This window comes from Sturnus vulgaris, chromosome 1 (assembly GCF_052056855.1).
Source record: "Sturnus vulgaris isolate bStuVul1 chromosome 1, bStuVul1.hap1, whole genome shotgun sequence".
In the NCBI taxonomy this organism is placed as follows: domain Eukaryota; kingdom Metazoa; phylum Chordata; class Aves; order Passeriformes; family Sturnidae; genus Sturnus; species Sturnus vulgaris.
The window spans coordinates 36,191,519-36,207,521 of record NC_142243.1 but is presented as its reverse complement, the minus strand read 5'-3'; the positions used below and the strand labels follow the sequence as shown (position 1 = coordinate 36,207,521).

Here is a 16,003-nt window from a genome sequence, read left to right as displayed (position 1 = left end):
TGTAACTGCTCTCTGAACTACCTCATGTAATTGATTAAACCTGAATCACTGTTATGGGAGTCTTTTACAATGTGGAAGCTTTTCTGCTTGTTCAGTGTAGCCAACAAACTCACCCCCTGTAGGAATATACAGGTCAGGGATGCCAGCAGCATGAGTCAAAAATCACGTTTGCATACAGGTAGTCAAGCACAGGATTTGTTTCCTTGGTGGTTTATGAGTTTCAGTCTTGATAAAGTGACAACCTTCAAAATCATTGATTTGATCAGAAGGGAGACTCGGACACCCATCCCCAACATGAAATCTGTAAGTTCCCAGCCACTTTTCTGAATGCAGCAGAAATAAAACCAGCACTGCTCACTCACAGCACACTGTACTCAGTCCAGGGACAACTAACTTCCAAATTGTGCTGTCCACGCAGCCGAAATTAAAGTGTCCATACAGCTGTGTGAGGTTAAACTTTTGGGTGCTTTTAGGCACCCAACTTGTTGCGTTGGTTTTTTAATGAGCTAAGTAGCTAATAGTTGTTAGAAAGTTGTTTATTGCAGAAGCACATTAGTCTCAAAGCAAAAGTCACAGGCGCTAAAGTCTATGTTAAATTTTGGTATCAAGTTTTAAACAGAAGCAGAAACAAAGCAAAAGCAAATGGCAAAAAGCAAATGGTAAAAGCAATGGCAAAAAGCACCAGCTCTCCCCAATGTACATTTTTATATAGAAACTTCCTAACAAGCTAAGACACGAACTTGGACTACTACTTCTTAACTTATTAGAATTCTAGTTTCTTAGCATGCCAGGCTACATATAAACTACATATATGTTTATCTTGTTATATTGAAAAATGTAAGCAATATTTTTATTATAGCTTTATTAGGTTTAAGACTAACTTCTTGAAGCCTCCACGGAACCCCTAGTGTTTAACACTATGTTTTTCAACCTTTACTAGAACTCGAACTTTTATACTGGTATCTAAGACCTTTTACTTACTAAAAGCACTTAAAACCTATTCTACTCACTTACTTGCTTGCTTATACTAAAACTTAAACTTACACCTCTACTTATGTGTGAATGGTTTAACACACTTTCATCTATTCCAAGGCTTTAATTTAATCTTTGCGCTCTGATTTCTCTCTGAAGAATACAGAGACACTCCTGACTTACCGACTCTAACCCAGCCGGGAGGGTGCGAGTGAGCGCTGCTCCAGCCTGGGCTTCCACAGCCACGACTTTCCAGCCGTGCTGGGAAAGTTCTCGTCATGCCCCGGGACTCTGCCGTCCTCCGGCTGCTTCCAGCGCCCACAGCCGAGGTCCTTTTTTGTCTCAGGCCATCTGAAGGGCGCCCTCTTCTGTCCAGCACCCAAACTGCAGCACCGCAGCGATTCCCCCGATGTGTCTCGAGCCTACGAAGGAAAACTGCAGTACTGAGCTTTTTTCTGTAAGATTAGTAAATACCACGACCCAGCCTGCCCCATGGTGGATGGAAGATTGTTCTGCATATGTTAATTGAAGACAACAGGAAAATAAATGCAAATGACAGGAAAAGTAGGAAAGTTTAAAAAGGGTAGGATTGATACAACTATTTTTCCAGTGGAAATATAGACACCTGAATTATAAGAACTACAATGAATGTTTTTTACTGCATAATTCTCTGATGAGATGTCCTTGCCGACTAAATGCAAGAAATTTCCTGGGGGTTGGGGAGCGGGGGGGTTGGGTTTTAAACTCCAAACTTTTATTCGAGAAGTCCAGGACTAGGAATTGCCACATCTACTTCCAAAACAGGTTATTTTGCTTGGTTTTGTCAAAATTTTGGAGAGGAATTGTCTTTCATAGCCATCCCCACAGTGATGTATTTATTTAATTAAAACAATCAAAATGTTTAATTTAAGTTACTTCATTTCCAGGTGATTTTTAAGTGGCTATCCTAAGGGAACAAGGCTTCTGTGGCTACTTTATATCTCCACTGACTCCTGGTAATGATGGAAACCACTGGCCCATTTCAGCCCAACCGGGCAGATGGACAGAGATCTCAAATACAGTAAGTTCTGGCAAATTTTCTGATAATCAGCAGCTGGATAGAAGAGTCAAATAACAAGGAGCACCTTAATTAGTGCCCCCACTCAGCACGAGTCCAGAGTCTGGCTAGTTCCCAATCAGCCAAGCCATGTGTGATCCGTGTCCCCAGTGACTGCAAAGGGAGAGGAGAGAGAATGAAGGGGAGGTGAGAGGAGATATGGAGGAGGACGAAGGTTCATGACCACATGGATGTGAAATGCAAATCACCAGGAAAGGAGATTCCATTAGGTCAGCCAACAGATGAACTTCCTTTCTCACTCCCTTATGCCTCATAATGTTATTTGGATTGACTTTGGCAGCAGGTAACTAGAAGATCAAAATGCTGTCTGTCCATCTGTTCTGTCAATTACTGTAATTTCTTCCCCTATGTGTTGTTTATATCATGTTTAGATGTCATTTAGAGATTTTTTTATCAATAAACATGGCAATAACTACCAGGGCATACAGATCTGTGACGATGTAAAGGGGGAAAATAAAAGCTAAAAGGATGTGTTTGGTAATGTTCAATGAATTAAGAGATAGCTTTTCTAAGCACAGGGGTTTTATGAATTGCTTGAGTGCTGTATAACAGTTGCTAGGAGGAAAAAAATATTTCGTTTTTATCAACTTCGGTATTTTTCAGCTTTTAGGAGGGAATAAACCTAGAGAGCATCAGTTGAATATTTTTCACTGATCACGTCACGCCAGTTTCAAATCTTTTCTTGGAAAACAAGGTGACCTTTACCTTCATGTCACATATAATGCACCAAGGCAGCCAAGTTCATTTTACAGACTTTACTGTAATTTCAAGATTTCATAACATAACTCTAGATAATAAGAGACAAGCTGCCTATATTAAAAAGAGATGCACTGACATGCAAATGCATAATCAAGCACTGACCTTACTGAATTTTTATAATATTTCATTGCTACATCTTATGTTATTTTAGATCAGGTCTAAAATACTATACTCCTTGGATAGGATATGAAACAGGACATGTCTCTTTTGATCCTGCAATTTTTCATTTTATTACGGACACCTAATCATACGGTTAAATTCAAATTTCTTGGGAGGATAAAGAAAAGTTCCCTATGTTTTCCACAATTATAGGAATTTAAACATTTCCATTAAATATATTTTCCTTTGCACAGTTTTTCTTCAGAGTAGTAGTTAAATATTTTTAAATAATTTCAGAATCGGAAATTCTACCCTTATGCTTATAAAGAACATTTCCGCAATGTGAAAATGTTCTTTCTAAATGTTAAAGACAGAAATTGGTAAAAATGTCTATTGTAGCTAAAGAATAGCAAAGATAAGTCTCCTTGCTGCCAGAGTTTATAGGCACCAACCAGCCTTGGATGAAGTTAAATGATGCACTAAACTGTGTGTTTAGCACCTGAGGGGCGCTGGAGGGGGCCAAGGTGAATGTTCCTCCCTTGGCTAATGCGCTTCTGCACACACAGGGTACTGAACTCCAGGAGGCAGACTGGGAAAGTTTGGCTGCCCTTAATGAACGGAATAAGAAAATGGAATGAAACGTTGTAGTGCAAATGCTCTGTCATGCTGCTGGGAACCAACGAGAACAATCTTCACGATGAGCTGCGCTGGAAATACAAGGAAAAAAAAAGACAATCACAGAAAACCGTCAGCCACTCCAACTATGAGGCAAAATGTGCATAGCTGTGGAAAACGCAAATATCATAAAGAATGTAAAAGAGAGGTGTTTCTGGTAAATACCCGAATACTGCTATTTTTAAAATGATGAATTCTCATTTCAAATGCTGTGTACCCTCTGTGCACTCTTCAGCAGAGATGAATTCACGCTGGACCACAGCTACTTGGTTGACAAAAAGAAGTGCAGACACCCTCTCTGACATGTGACTGAAAGAGTGCAGGTGACCTTTGTCTGCAAAAATAAAGGGAAAATGACTATACAGAAATCAGCTAGTAAATGACATTTTGGAGAAAGAGACCCAGTCTAAAGGACAATGGTTTTTATATGAAATGTAAAATGGTATAAATGGATTACGAGTACATTTAACCTAGCAATCAGAAAAATACTTTTAATCTCTGGGGGCTCTGAACAGCTTTTCATTGGGAGTAAAGGCAACAAAAAATAATTTCAAGATAAAGAATAATAAATCTGCAAATCACGGGATAATATATGTGGTGTGATCTGCATTAGGTATAGACTAATGTCTGGTCTATGTACCATGTAATATGTGGAAAATCATTCCATGAAAAGCCAATGTCGGCAAAGGAGACAGAGGAATCCTGCAACTTTATTCGAATAAAAGGAGTGTCCACTGGGGCGTCCCCCATGGGGCTTCTTTCTCGAGGTTTTGGAGGACCCAGCAGTCTCCTTTTATCCTGAACTCCCGCCCACATGTTGTCCTTTCCTTTCCCTACTGGCTTAGGTAGTAGAAAGGTACAGCTTACCCGAATCACCTGTCACATACTGCCCTCTTGAAGATGTCATATTTCTCCAAAATTTGGAAATCCAGCCTATGTGGGTCCTGCAATAGACTTTGTGCTGACCCGTTTGACTATTACCCTAAAGTTCGGGAGTCACACTGGCTGGGCTCCGTAACAAGTTTGTGTGTGTTGAGGTTGGTAAAGACATTATCACCCATTTCAAAGACATTAACACCCATTTCTCCTAAAGACTCTTACTCATGGAATTGTTTGTAAAGGCATTAGCACCCATCTTTCCTATCAGTATCAGCATGCAAAGAAAAACAGAAGCTGTGACTAGTAGAAGAGTGCTGTAAAAAGCTCTGAAACATATTTTGGAAATCCAGGTATCACCACAATGTTTTAATTATGATACTGCTGCTTATTCTAGTCGAAATCTCTGGGCAACTCAGTCTTATGTCAGATATATTCACTTCCAAACTGAAAGACTGAGTTACCTCCGAGCTATCAAAGTTCCTCTTTTCTTGGCACTCCTCCTGTCTTGCACTTCTTAAATTTTAATTTACTTAGTTTCTGGACATGCTATCTTCAGTTTTAAGTTTTCTTGTGAAAGGCTGGTGTTTCTCTGTGATCTTATTTTACCTCCAGATTTTTTTTACTTCAGAAATTTTTGGAATAATTCCTCATAACTTTGCATATTTGTCACTATCAGTATGGCTTAGTGGAACCATTTAGACTCTTCTATGTAAAATTATGGGCTAGATTTGTGCAGAATTGTAAAGCAGAGATTCAAAGGTTTTTCCTTTAGTGCCACTTCTCTAATTGCTCCAAGGACAACTTCATAATATCTGCAATTCCAGTAGACAATAATATCTGCAATTCCAGTAGGCAATAGCACGGAAGGAAAAGCCTCAGCAGCTTTGTTTTTCAAAACCTGCCATGTACTGTAAGCAGTGATGACTTCAGTTACAGAATATCAAAAGACACACACAGCGTTTCCCTTCATTAAACAAACATTTGGTTTTAAAGCATGTATTGGCTGCCAACTACAAATATACTGTTTTCTAGATCAAAAAATCTCTGTGAGGCACAAAATCATTGACGGTGATTGTCATCACAGCACTGCACACACATATTCTTTCAGGATACTTTAAACAGGTGCAGCCAAATGCATAACCGGGCAGCAGAAGAGGACCAGCTTGGCAAGAAAAATTAAGCTGTCTGAGCTCCGTGCTGCTGCTGCTGGGATATTTGCAATACCTGTGCATATACACGGCTAAGTAGGTGATTGATGAAACCACTGCACTGCGGTGTGCAGCATAAATATATCTGCAGATTTGGGAGAAGAAAAGGGAGTAGATGGTGATGCTGAAAATGACTCACTGGGTTTCAGGCAAGCAGCTGGGATGCTGACTTAGCACAAGAGTTGAAGAACAGAATGGAGGTTATCCATCCTGCACCATCCCTGCAAGAGGACAGGCAGTGAGCTCTGGGACTGAGGAAGAAAAAGTAAGGAAAATCGGGATTTTAAGGTGAGACAAAACTGCTGAGGTCTCTGTTGCCCGACGGTTATCAACTCTCTTTGAAACAAGGATAGAAATGGCCAATCTAATGGATGATCACTAGTCTGCTAACAAAGAAAATGGGTTCAAGATTGTCAGCTTGAGTGAGCAGAAGTTTCTACAATTAGCAAAGAAGTTACTGCTTTGCTGATGGCCTCTGTAGATATCAGCAATGGCATTTGTTTTTATTCAATATGCATGGATAAAGCCAGACAATGGAACATTTTAAAAAAGTAAAATATCTTCAATACAAAAGAAAAAGGTATTTTACAATGTTTAAAATGCCAGGATTGTCTGTGATGCCTTATTTCAACTTGTTGTGTGTATCCTTTTCACTGTTAATTTGTGTATCAGTCAACATCAGGGCTGGTTGTTCTGGGACACTTGGGATGTGGAAGGTTTGAAATTGCGAACCTGAGGTGACACCGTTGAGATTTCTGAAAGGTGTAAGATTGTTTCCATAGTTAGGGTACAAACTGATCCTCAAAAGCAAGCTGACTGACAGACTGATGTACACTCAGTGAAAACAGAGGGCTGAATTAACAACCAAAATATTAAAAATTATATCACAGTGCACACACCTTAGATGGCTTAAGGCAATTGCTGTTACAACATGAGCAAAGCTTTGTGTAATTTTTGTGCAACTTTGCAATACTTGTAATGTTCTTTCAACAATATTTGCAAGCTTAAGACAACTAAAGGTACTAAAGAATTACAAAATATTGTTATAACATTAGGCTGAGTTACAGCAACACAAACATCTTTTAGGACACATCCATTAGGATGAGAAATGGATTATAGAGTTTTAGGTTATCCAGTTATGCCAAGAGTTATAATTATACAAATTATATTTCCTTGAACAAAGCAGAGATCCATCTTTGATTGCCCAAGCAAAAGAGAGTAGCAGGTCAGTTGGGATATAGTAAACAATAATCTATTTGTAGTATGACTAGCTTCAGGAATTTTCAGTACTATAAGAGATTAATAAGAATTATTTACATTTTCAGGTGTGCTGCAGTTTGGCTATATTGTCTGATATTACTCTACACTTTAAGATAGATGTTACAGATTTATTCTCATACTATATTTTAAAATCTTCCTGCTTTGACTGCTGGAACTCTGAACCAATGCTGAAATTTCAATCTTTTTTGCAAAAGACAATACTTTTACTATGTATTTGCACTACGAAACAGTGGTGCTTTCCTGTGATGCCTTTAGTTTTAAGTTTTCCTATTCTCCTTGGATGTGCTTTTCTGATGTGCTAGGGTGATGAAGACAAAACAATCCTACTCTAGTTATGAACTCAAGGACAGTTTCTCCAAACTTCAGGCCCTAAGCAAAAACTACATGGAAAGGTGGAGGGTGGGTCCATGCAAATTAACCAGAACTTATAAAGTGGAAGATTTTGTGACCAACTCCCTCCTTTCCTTCCATCTTGGAGCCATCCAGGCAGGGGCCACGACTGTGGCACTTATATTGCTGGGGTGTGGCTTTTGTAGGCCTTTGTAGGCCTCACAATAAATACCCATTTTATTCTCCTTAACTCTGTGTGTAGCCTCTCTTCCAGCTCCTCAAGGCATCACAGCTGGCACCCCAGATGGGACAGGGAAGGCACCTGGAAAACCCCCTGGAGTGAAGTTCTGCCAGCAGCCCCGGAAAGGCCCAGCAGAGATCCAGAGGTATCAGAGCCAAGACAGAGGCATGTGAGTGACCGAATAAAAGGGTATTCTGTTTAGCATCTGGGTTAGGTACTAGGAGGGTTTGTGGATTATAGTTTTGTAAATTGTAAATTTGTTTGGGGAACCTTTGAGTTCCAAGTGGAATTGTTTTGCTCTTTATCCCTCTTCTTAAAGAGCAGGTTTAAACTGCAGCATCTGGAGCCAGAAGGTGGCGTAGCATTTGCGCTGTGACTCTGAGAGTTGTGAGTTCTACCCCGAGTCTCTGTTTGTGTCTCTTACTCTTTATTTTGGGCATCAGAATGGGTTGTGTATTTTCTGGTGAACATGATAATGGTAGTATTCCGAGAGATAGCCCCTTGGCGTTAATATTGAAAAAGTGGGCGAATCTAATCGGGGAAGAGTCTATACTTTCAAAACCTAAACTTACCAGACTCTCAGAGAAAATCTGGCCAACATATGAACTAGATAATGGAGAAACGTGGCCTAAAGTTGGGAGTTTAGATCGAAAATTAATATCAAGTTTAATATCCCGAATACGCGGAGATAGGTTCTTTGAAGAATTAGAGTATGCCCGACTTTTTATGGTATTAGCATGTGAGCAGGACCAAGATAAAAAGAAAGAACATATATTAGTCTTAAAAGATAAAAAGAAAGCGCTACCTTTCAGTAGTATATATAAAAACCCAGAGGAGGCGGAGACAGATCTGGTTGCTCCTGCCATGAGGACAGGCTCGCTCCGGGCCGCGCTGGGCGGGGGCTCGGGCCGGGCCGCAGGTTCAGGCCAGGGCACGGCCCCTCCTCCGGCACTGCCGCAAAGGGGGGCCAGGGGAGCCACAGCTCAGGCGGGGCCCCGGTCAGTGAAGGAGGAGGAGGAAGGCGGGCCGGGGCAGCAATGGACACTGCCCCCGCCGCCACCTCCGGCAGCAGGCCGAGGGGAGAGGAAGGGGGGAGGAGATAGCCGGTGTGTGCAGCCTCCGGCACCCTCCCGAGGGGAGAGGCTGGGGGGCAGGGCCTTTTACAGGGAAGGCGGAGAGGGAACCTCCCATGGGGGGAGCGGTGCCCCCTCCGTTCTCAGGCCTGTGAGGTGCCACGGCAACGCCGGAGGTCAAGAAGCTGCCTCGGAAGGTGACATCACCAAAGATCGCAGACACACAGCCCGGCAGTGGAATCGCAACAGGTGTTGTATGATGCTTTCTAGGACTGGGACCAGCCGAGATCGACTCTTGGCTACTATGGAGACAGACAGCTCTTACTCAAATGAGTCTGAGGAGGAAGAGGAGGATGAGGAAATGGACGAGATTATTGCTGCCTTAAACAGACGGAGAAGGGGAAAGATAGCAAAAAAGGTCCTGAGAGAGCGTAGCCCAATTGCTCACCGCACTAGATCAAAAAGGGAGAGAGACAGAGAACCAGTTTTGCAAGCCCCTTTACGACAGGCAGTTGGTAATCAGGGGCCAGTATACGTGAAAGTACCATACTCCCTTATAGAGCTAGAACAGTGGAAAACTACTGTGGGAAAATATAAAGAGAACCCAAATAAAGTGGCAAAATTGGTGGAACAGGCTATTAACTCAGAAAACCCTGACTGGGCAGACTTAAACTCCATGTTAGATACATTACTCGACCCCACTGAGAGACAGATGGTTAATAAAGCCATCACAACCTCCGTGGAGGGGAACATAGCCAGTGGATTGCTTCAAGATACTGTCACTCAGATATTTCCCCTTGAGAATCCTGGGTGGGATCCAAATATACCCAAACATATGGTGAGGCTAAAACGATATCAAAGTCTTGTAGTATATGGGTTAAAACATGGAGTACCTAAAGCTATAAATTGGTCAAAGCTTTTTGAGGTAAGACAAAATTATGACGAATCACCATCTGATTTTTTGAACAGGTTAAGAGAAACTGCCATCAAATATACTGACCTAGACCCTGAATCAGCTGATGGTAAAGCACATTTGGTTTTGTTGTTTATGGGTCAGGCTTCAAATGATATAAGAAGGAAGCTGCTGAAGATAGAGGGGGTCCGAGATGTGGAGAGACTGCTAGAGGTTGCCTGGAAAGTGTTTCGAGATAGAGGTTCAACTGAAAGAGTTAAATCCCAACCCAGTAAGAAGGCAACTCAGGAAAAGTCACCCAGAAAAACCTCCCCTACGGAGAAGGACCAGTGTGCATACTGTAGAAAGTGGGGACATTGGAAAAAGGATTGTCCAGTGTTAAAAGAAAAATCCTCAGTTCCCCAACTCTCAGTAGTACAAACCTCAAGTGGCTCAGGCTCTGAGTGATGGCAACCAAGGGCTATTCCCCCAGCAGAGCCCTTGATTATAACTAAGCTGGGAAAAGTTGCCATCAAGTAATTCGTGTAGATTGTGAAGCAGCATATTCTATGTTAAATACCTTAGAAGGGAAACTGAGTCACGACACTGTACATGTTATTGGGGTAACTGGGGTAAGGAAAACTGTTTTTCTTCTGAACTTTGGTATTCAAATTGGAGAAACATCAATTCCTTTACATGCCTAACTCACCAAAACCATTGTCGGGGAGAAGAAGAATTGGAGGCTTGAAGCTTGTAACCAGACTGTGTTTGGTAACTTAAATATGTGTATTTGTAATGTAACTACAATTAGAGACCATGGTTTTTGTGTATAAACACAAACACTTGTAGAAGAAATGTCAGAGCATGCAAATCTGCAGCAGCTGCTGGAAAATGCCAAGGCCAAAGCTAAAAAGATCCTAATAACAGTACACCACGATGGTAAAGTTATAAACAGGGAATAGAACAAATTAGGGGGGCAGGAGAACACCACTGGTGGGAAGTTGCTTTTGGCTGGTTCCCCATGGCCACTGGCATTTTCAATGAGCTGCTGCACCCCATTGTAGTTACACTGTTAATGCAAATTTGTGTGCTTTGGTAGGCACTTGTTGCCGGATGAGGCAGGTGAAGCTCTGCTTTGATAACTAGGTGAAAGGAGCAGGGCTGGCCAAGACCCTCATGAAATAATCAGGGACAAGACTGGGTTGGCCTCTGTGTTTGACACCAGGAAGATCTTATGGCTCCACTGTTGGCTGCAACCCAGTAGGTGTTGAGCGGTGGAGACACACCATGCCAGACCTTGATGAAAGGGATGACTTCTCTGTTACCAGAGGGCCATCCAGGAGGGGAGGACAGGCCAAACAGCCTGCAGTTGGTCTGAACCAACTTGCTCAAGTAAGGTCACCTAGAACAGATTGTCCAGAACTGCATTCAGCTGGACTTTGACCATCTCCACAGATGGAGACTCCACAACCTCTCCGGGCAAATATGTTTCATTGTTTGATTGAAGCAAAAGTTAATATATGGTAGACCATGTAAAACCCCATATATTCCAGGTGAAATTAATTCACATGAAGAGAAAACGTGATTTATAGTGTTATTTAATGGCTCTAAGTTTCACTTTGCAGAAGTTCCAAAAGCTTCAGAGTTACATCGTGCTATCCAGACCCATAGGACTGGACACCCCTGCACATCTGTTCCAGTCTGGAGACTGGGTCTATGTGAAGTGGTGGGACAGTGATCCTCTGCAAGCCAAGTGGAAAGGACAATTTAAAGTCCTGCTGACTACCTTCACTCTAGTCAAAGTTGCCAGCAGAGGACCCTGGATTCACTACTCCAGAATTAAGAAAGCTTCTGCTTCTGAACAATTGTAACAACAAAGACTGGTGGAAATGATGATAATTTTTCTTCTGGGTCTAATTACTTTTTCTTTTATATAACATTTGGTGGTATAAGATATTACTCTTGTTAGATGTTTATTATTATTAGGTTTATGTTTACGTTTATTATTAAGTATGTATTTACTAGTATGTATTTATCTAATATTAGGTATTTATTATTATTGGTCACTTATCTGTAATTAAATACTTGTTAGTAATATTGAGAATAGAGACTTGACAAGGTAAAGGCCTTGTCAAGCCTCTAAAGGGGGGAAATGATGCCTTTAGTTTTAAGTTTTCCTATTCTCCTTGGATGTGCTTTTCTGATGTGCTAGGGTGATGAAGACAAAACAATCCTATTCTAGTTAAGAACTCAAGGACAGTTTCTCCAAACTTCAGGCCCTAAGCAAAAACTACATGGAAAGGTGGAGGGTGGGTTCATGCAAATTAACCAGAACCTATAAAGTGGAAGATTTTGTGACCAACCCCTCCTTTCCTTCCATCTTGGAGCCATCCAGGCAGGGGCCACGACTGTGGCACTTATATTGCTGGGGTGTGGCTTTTGTAGGCCTTTGTAGGCCTCACAATAAATACCCATTTTATTCTCCTTAACTCTGTGTGTAGCCTCTCTTCCAGCTCCTCAAGGCATCGCCTGATACAACAGCAATAGAAGTAAACTAATAGATACCACCAGAAAAAGCAAAATACAGTAAATCGCTATTACTCTTAATCACTTACTAAATCTTAATTTAATCTGTTGGATTTTCTAAGAACTACAGAAATAGGGTTTTTTTTCAAGGAATTAAAAAATATTCAAGTATGCAGACTAGTAATTTTCAATGGAATTCAATTGGTATAAATTAGATGATTATCAGGCCAATAGATAAACATTTACCCTTGGTTTACTAACATAAATTCTTACAGTACTGCAAATAGAAATGATATCTGTATTTCAGAAGTGAAGAGAGAAGGAGCAAGCAATTTGCCCCAGCAATCAAACAAATTCTACATCAGAAGTACAGAAGCTCAGCTGCTGCAAAGAATATGCAAAATGCAAGCATGGAGACATACATTCTACTCTGTGTAGGAGTATATTATCTATATTAATTCAGAACATCAGAAGCATTTTTAATCTCAGTTTGAATCCTTGCAGTAAATCATTACTGCAATAAGAATTAAATTTCTGTTTTAATTTATGTCAAAGAAATTGCTTGAAAGAGGACTCACTCCTACGGGTTGAAAAACATTGCATTAACAGTTGTTCCGATTATAATTATACACATGCTATGCTTAAAACTTTGGTTGGTGAAGCTTTTTTTTTAAATTTTGCTTTGAAACAAATTTTTAAGCAAACCACATGTGAGTTGGTGTCAAGAGTGAAGAGAAGCATTTTGCTTTTGAATACATGAGCAAATGAAGAAATACATATAATTCTTTCAAATGAAGTGACTTGCCAACATGCACAAATTTAAGGAAGTCAAAACATGCATGTCAGTACGAATAGCCAGGAAAAGCCTTGGAAGGGCTGAAAGAACCAAGAAGCAAATGAAAATTAGCACAGATGTAGAAAAATAAACCTGGGAATCAAGTGATACAACAATAAGCCATTTAGGAAAATAAGTAAGAGCCGTGGTGAGAAAGGTCACAGGAAAGAAAGCAACTGAAATGACAAAATTAAAATCTCTCTATTTTTATGTACTTTTCAACAGCCCCCAAGAGGCAAAACATAATTCCATGTTAATATAGAGTATATTTTGGATTTAGCTCATTGTCAAAATGATTTATGAGACAAAGATCAGATACTAAGGGTGAAAAAATGGTAAAGCAAGGTCTTATGGCATTAGAGGTAGAAAGGGATGTGTGGAGCTGCACAAGAAAATATTGCAGTGATGAATGAATGCAGATACATTCTGGTCTATTTTAGTATGCATTCAGTTTTATGATAAATACAAGTTTCAAAATGCAGCAAATTGTACACATAAAGGATAAGAAAGAAGCATCAGTGTATGAAGATTTTACATTTATCTGAAGAAGTAAACTGCAAATTCAACATTAAAATTCTGTGTATTTCACTAATATCACCATTTTCACTAATAAATATCACTATTTTCACTATTATCTCCATCAGGAAAAAAATGTCATGCTACACATTAAAATGCATATTTTAATGCTATTTTTATATCATATATAAACGAACTTCATTCTACTGCTTCCTAATTTTATGATCTCCCAGTTAACAGACAACTCCTTCAGATCATGGACACACTCATCTGTGGGCAGTAATTTAGTAAATGGAAAATACCAAATAGCCACATATTCCAAATACGTAATTATTTTAAACAGCTATTTTTTTAGATGGAGAGATTTGATTTACAGTATGGTTAACTACATATGCACAAAAGACAGGTCTGCCCAGCACTAAGGAGTATGATTGTCATGTTTACCAGTAGCCCGGGGACTGAATTGCCCATAGCAGTGCAGTTGCAGCAGCACAGACTTCTCCCTCATGGAGCAGAAGACATCTACTGCCCTGGTTTAAATCCATCCACCACCTAAGTACCTTGCAGTTGGTTGCTCACTTCCTGCTTCCCTCCCCTGGTGAGACAAAGTGGAGAATCAGAAGAAAAAAATTGTGGGTTGAGATAAGAACAGTTTAATAACTGAAATTAAATAGAATGAGGAGGATGATGAGGATGATGACAGTGATGAGGATGATGATAATGATTAAAAGGGAAATGAAAAAAAAAGAGAGGAATAAAACCCAAGACAGACAAGTGATGCACAATTCAATTGGTCACCACCTGTTGACTGATGCCCAGCCTGTCCCTGAGCAGCCATCAGCCTCTCACAGCCAACTCCCCCCGGTTTATACACTGACCACGATGTTGTGTGGAATGGAATATCCCCTTGGCCAGTTTGGATCAGCCGTTCTGGCCGTGCTCCCTTCCAGCTTCTTGTGCACCTCCACACTGGCAGAGCAGAGACACTGAAAAGTCCTTTGACTTAGACTAAGCACTACTTAACAACAAGTTAAGAACATCAGCGTCTTATCAGCATTATTCTCATCCTAAATCCAAAATACAGCTCTGTACCTGAGAGCAATGGGCAATTAATCTAGGAATGCTGACATCTTCTGCACTCACAAGTTTCTATGATCTCTAGATATGCCTTCAGAAAAACCCAAGGGACTCTAAGGGAGGTACTTGAGAAGACAAAGAAGAACTTGTGAGCAATGTGAGTGAAATGATAAAAAGTAGAACATGTAGTTCATGTTCTAAATGCTCCACTTATTCTAGCCTCTGAAGTTACCCATCAGACTTAACAGAACTTTTACATTTACAGTTTGCTTTTTAGGTGTAAATTCTGCTTGGAACAAAGCTTGTAACATTAAAGCTCTACTAAGTGATCCCTTAAGGATAACTTTGAAAAGAAGAGTCTGTAAAGAAACAGAAAGGATAAATTTACTCTGAGCTGAAAATACAAACTCACTATGTAGCCTGGTGTACAGTGTTAACGTCAAGTGGTGGAAGAGGGAAAAGAAAATCTCCAGGACAACTATATTTATGGACTGGGACTTGTGTTCAGAAGAACACACAGTAAAAAAATTTTAAGCCTTGAAGAATTGTCTACCTTTGAATTTCTAAGTAGAAAACCTTACAAAGATATAGAAATGCCTCCAAGAGTAGGAGGATGAAGTAGTTCCCTAATGAAAAATTGATATTGGTTAAATTGTTCAAAATTAATAATAATTTTAAAAAATCTTATGGTACATGTTAAATGAACCATTACAAGAGGGCAGTTAGTCTAATGTAATGGTCTGCCTTACAGTCAACACTACATATGACAAACAAATCTATAACCAACCTTATTTCACATTACACCAGGTACAAAGGTGGACATACACTTATTTTTAGGAGGCTTATTATCAAATTAAATAAAAGCCTTCTTTAAAGGAGTTTGGCAAAGTAAATAGAGAGAAATAACTAAGTATTTAATCTTTCCAAATATAGTACAGCATGAAGACTCATTATGAAAAGGGCACAATTAGTTCCTTTCTTTAAATTTAAATATAAAAGGAAGGTATTATATTTGGAAAGGAACTGTATAAATTTCAGAGTAAAGCTCAGAAAAATAAAGGCAAGTGATTCAACTGATGTTATGTAAAAGAAGCAAGGACAGTAAGGTCATCTAGGAGACAAAAACATTCCTAGACATGTCCCAGCAATCTGCTGATAAGATGAATGTTCTTACTTGTTAATAATTTCACTCAGGATTATTTGTTCACAGAAGTACAACAACTAACTTGTTTTTCTTTTAATTATATGGGTCTTGCTATTTTACACTGTTTGGCTCTGTAGTGTCCTATTCTTTCGACCACTGTTTAGATGAAGTTTCCTTCTATTTCCGATGTATTCACATAAACACAGACTCACAGAATGGTGGAGGTTGGAAAGGATGGCTTGAGGTCATCTGGTCCATCCTCCATGCTCAAAAAGAGCCACCTAGCAGAAGTCACCCTGGGCCATGTCCAGACGGCTTTTGAATATGTGTCTCCAAGAAGGAAGACTCCACAATGTCTCTGGGCAACCTGTGCCAGTGC

The 16,003-nt window shown here is 40.1% G+C and overlaps 2 long non-coding RNA genes across 3 annotated transcripts in view; one reads left to right on the top strand and one right to left on the bottom strand.

Annotated features, from left to right (window-relative positions):
- The window catches only part of LOC148225154 (uncharacterized), a 31,664-nt gene that overhangs the window by 12,435 nt on the left and 3,226 nt on the right, over window positions 1–16,003 (bottom strand). Inside the window, exons 1-2 of one of the 2 annotated variants that reach the window (XR_015803298.1) lie at window positions 8,367–8,505; window positions 1,156–1,394 (exon numbers count right to left, since the gene is read on the bottom strand). This is a non-coding gene — a long non-coding RNA (uncharacterized LOC148225154). Of the gene's footprint in view, window positions 1–1,155; window positions 1,395–8,366; window positions 8,506–16,003 lie in introns of those variants that run through there. The other variant, XR_015803299.1, reaches the window with a different exon arrangement.
- LOC148225155 (uncharacterized) lies at window positions 8,653–12,015 on the top strand. Its single transcript, XR_015803290.1, has 2 exons — window positions 8,653–8,883; window positions 9,604–12,015. It is a non-coding gene; the product is annotated as an uncharacterized LOC148225155 (long non-coding RNA).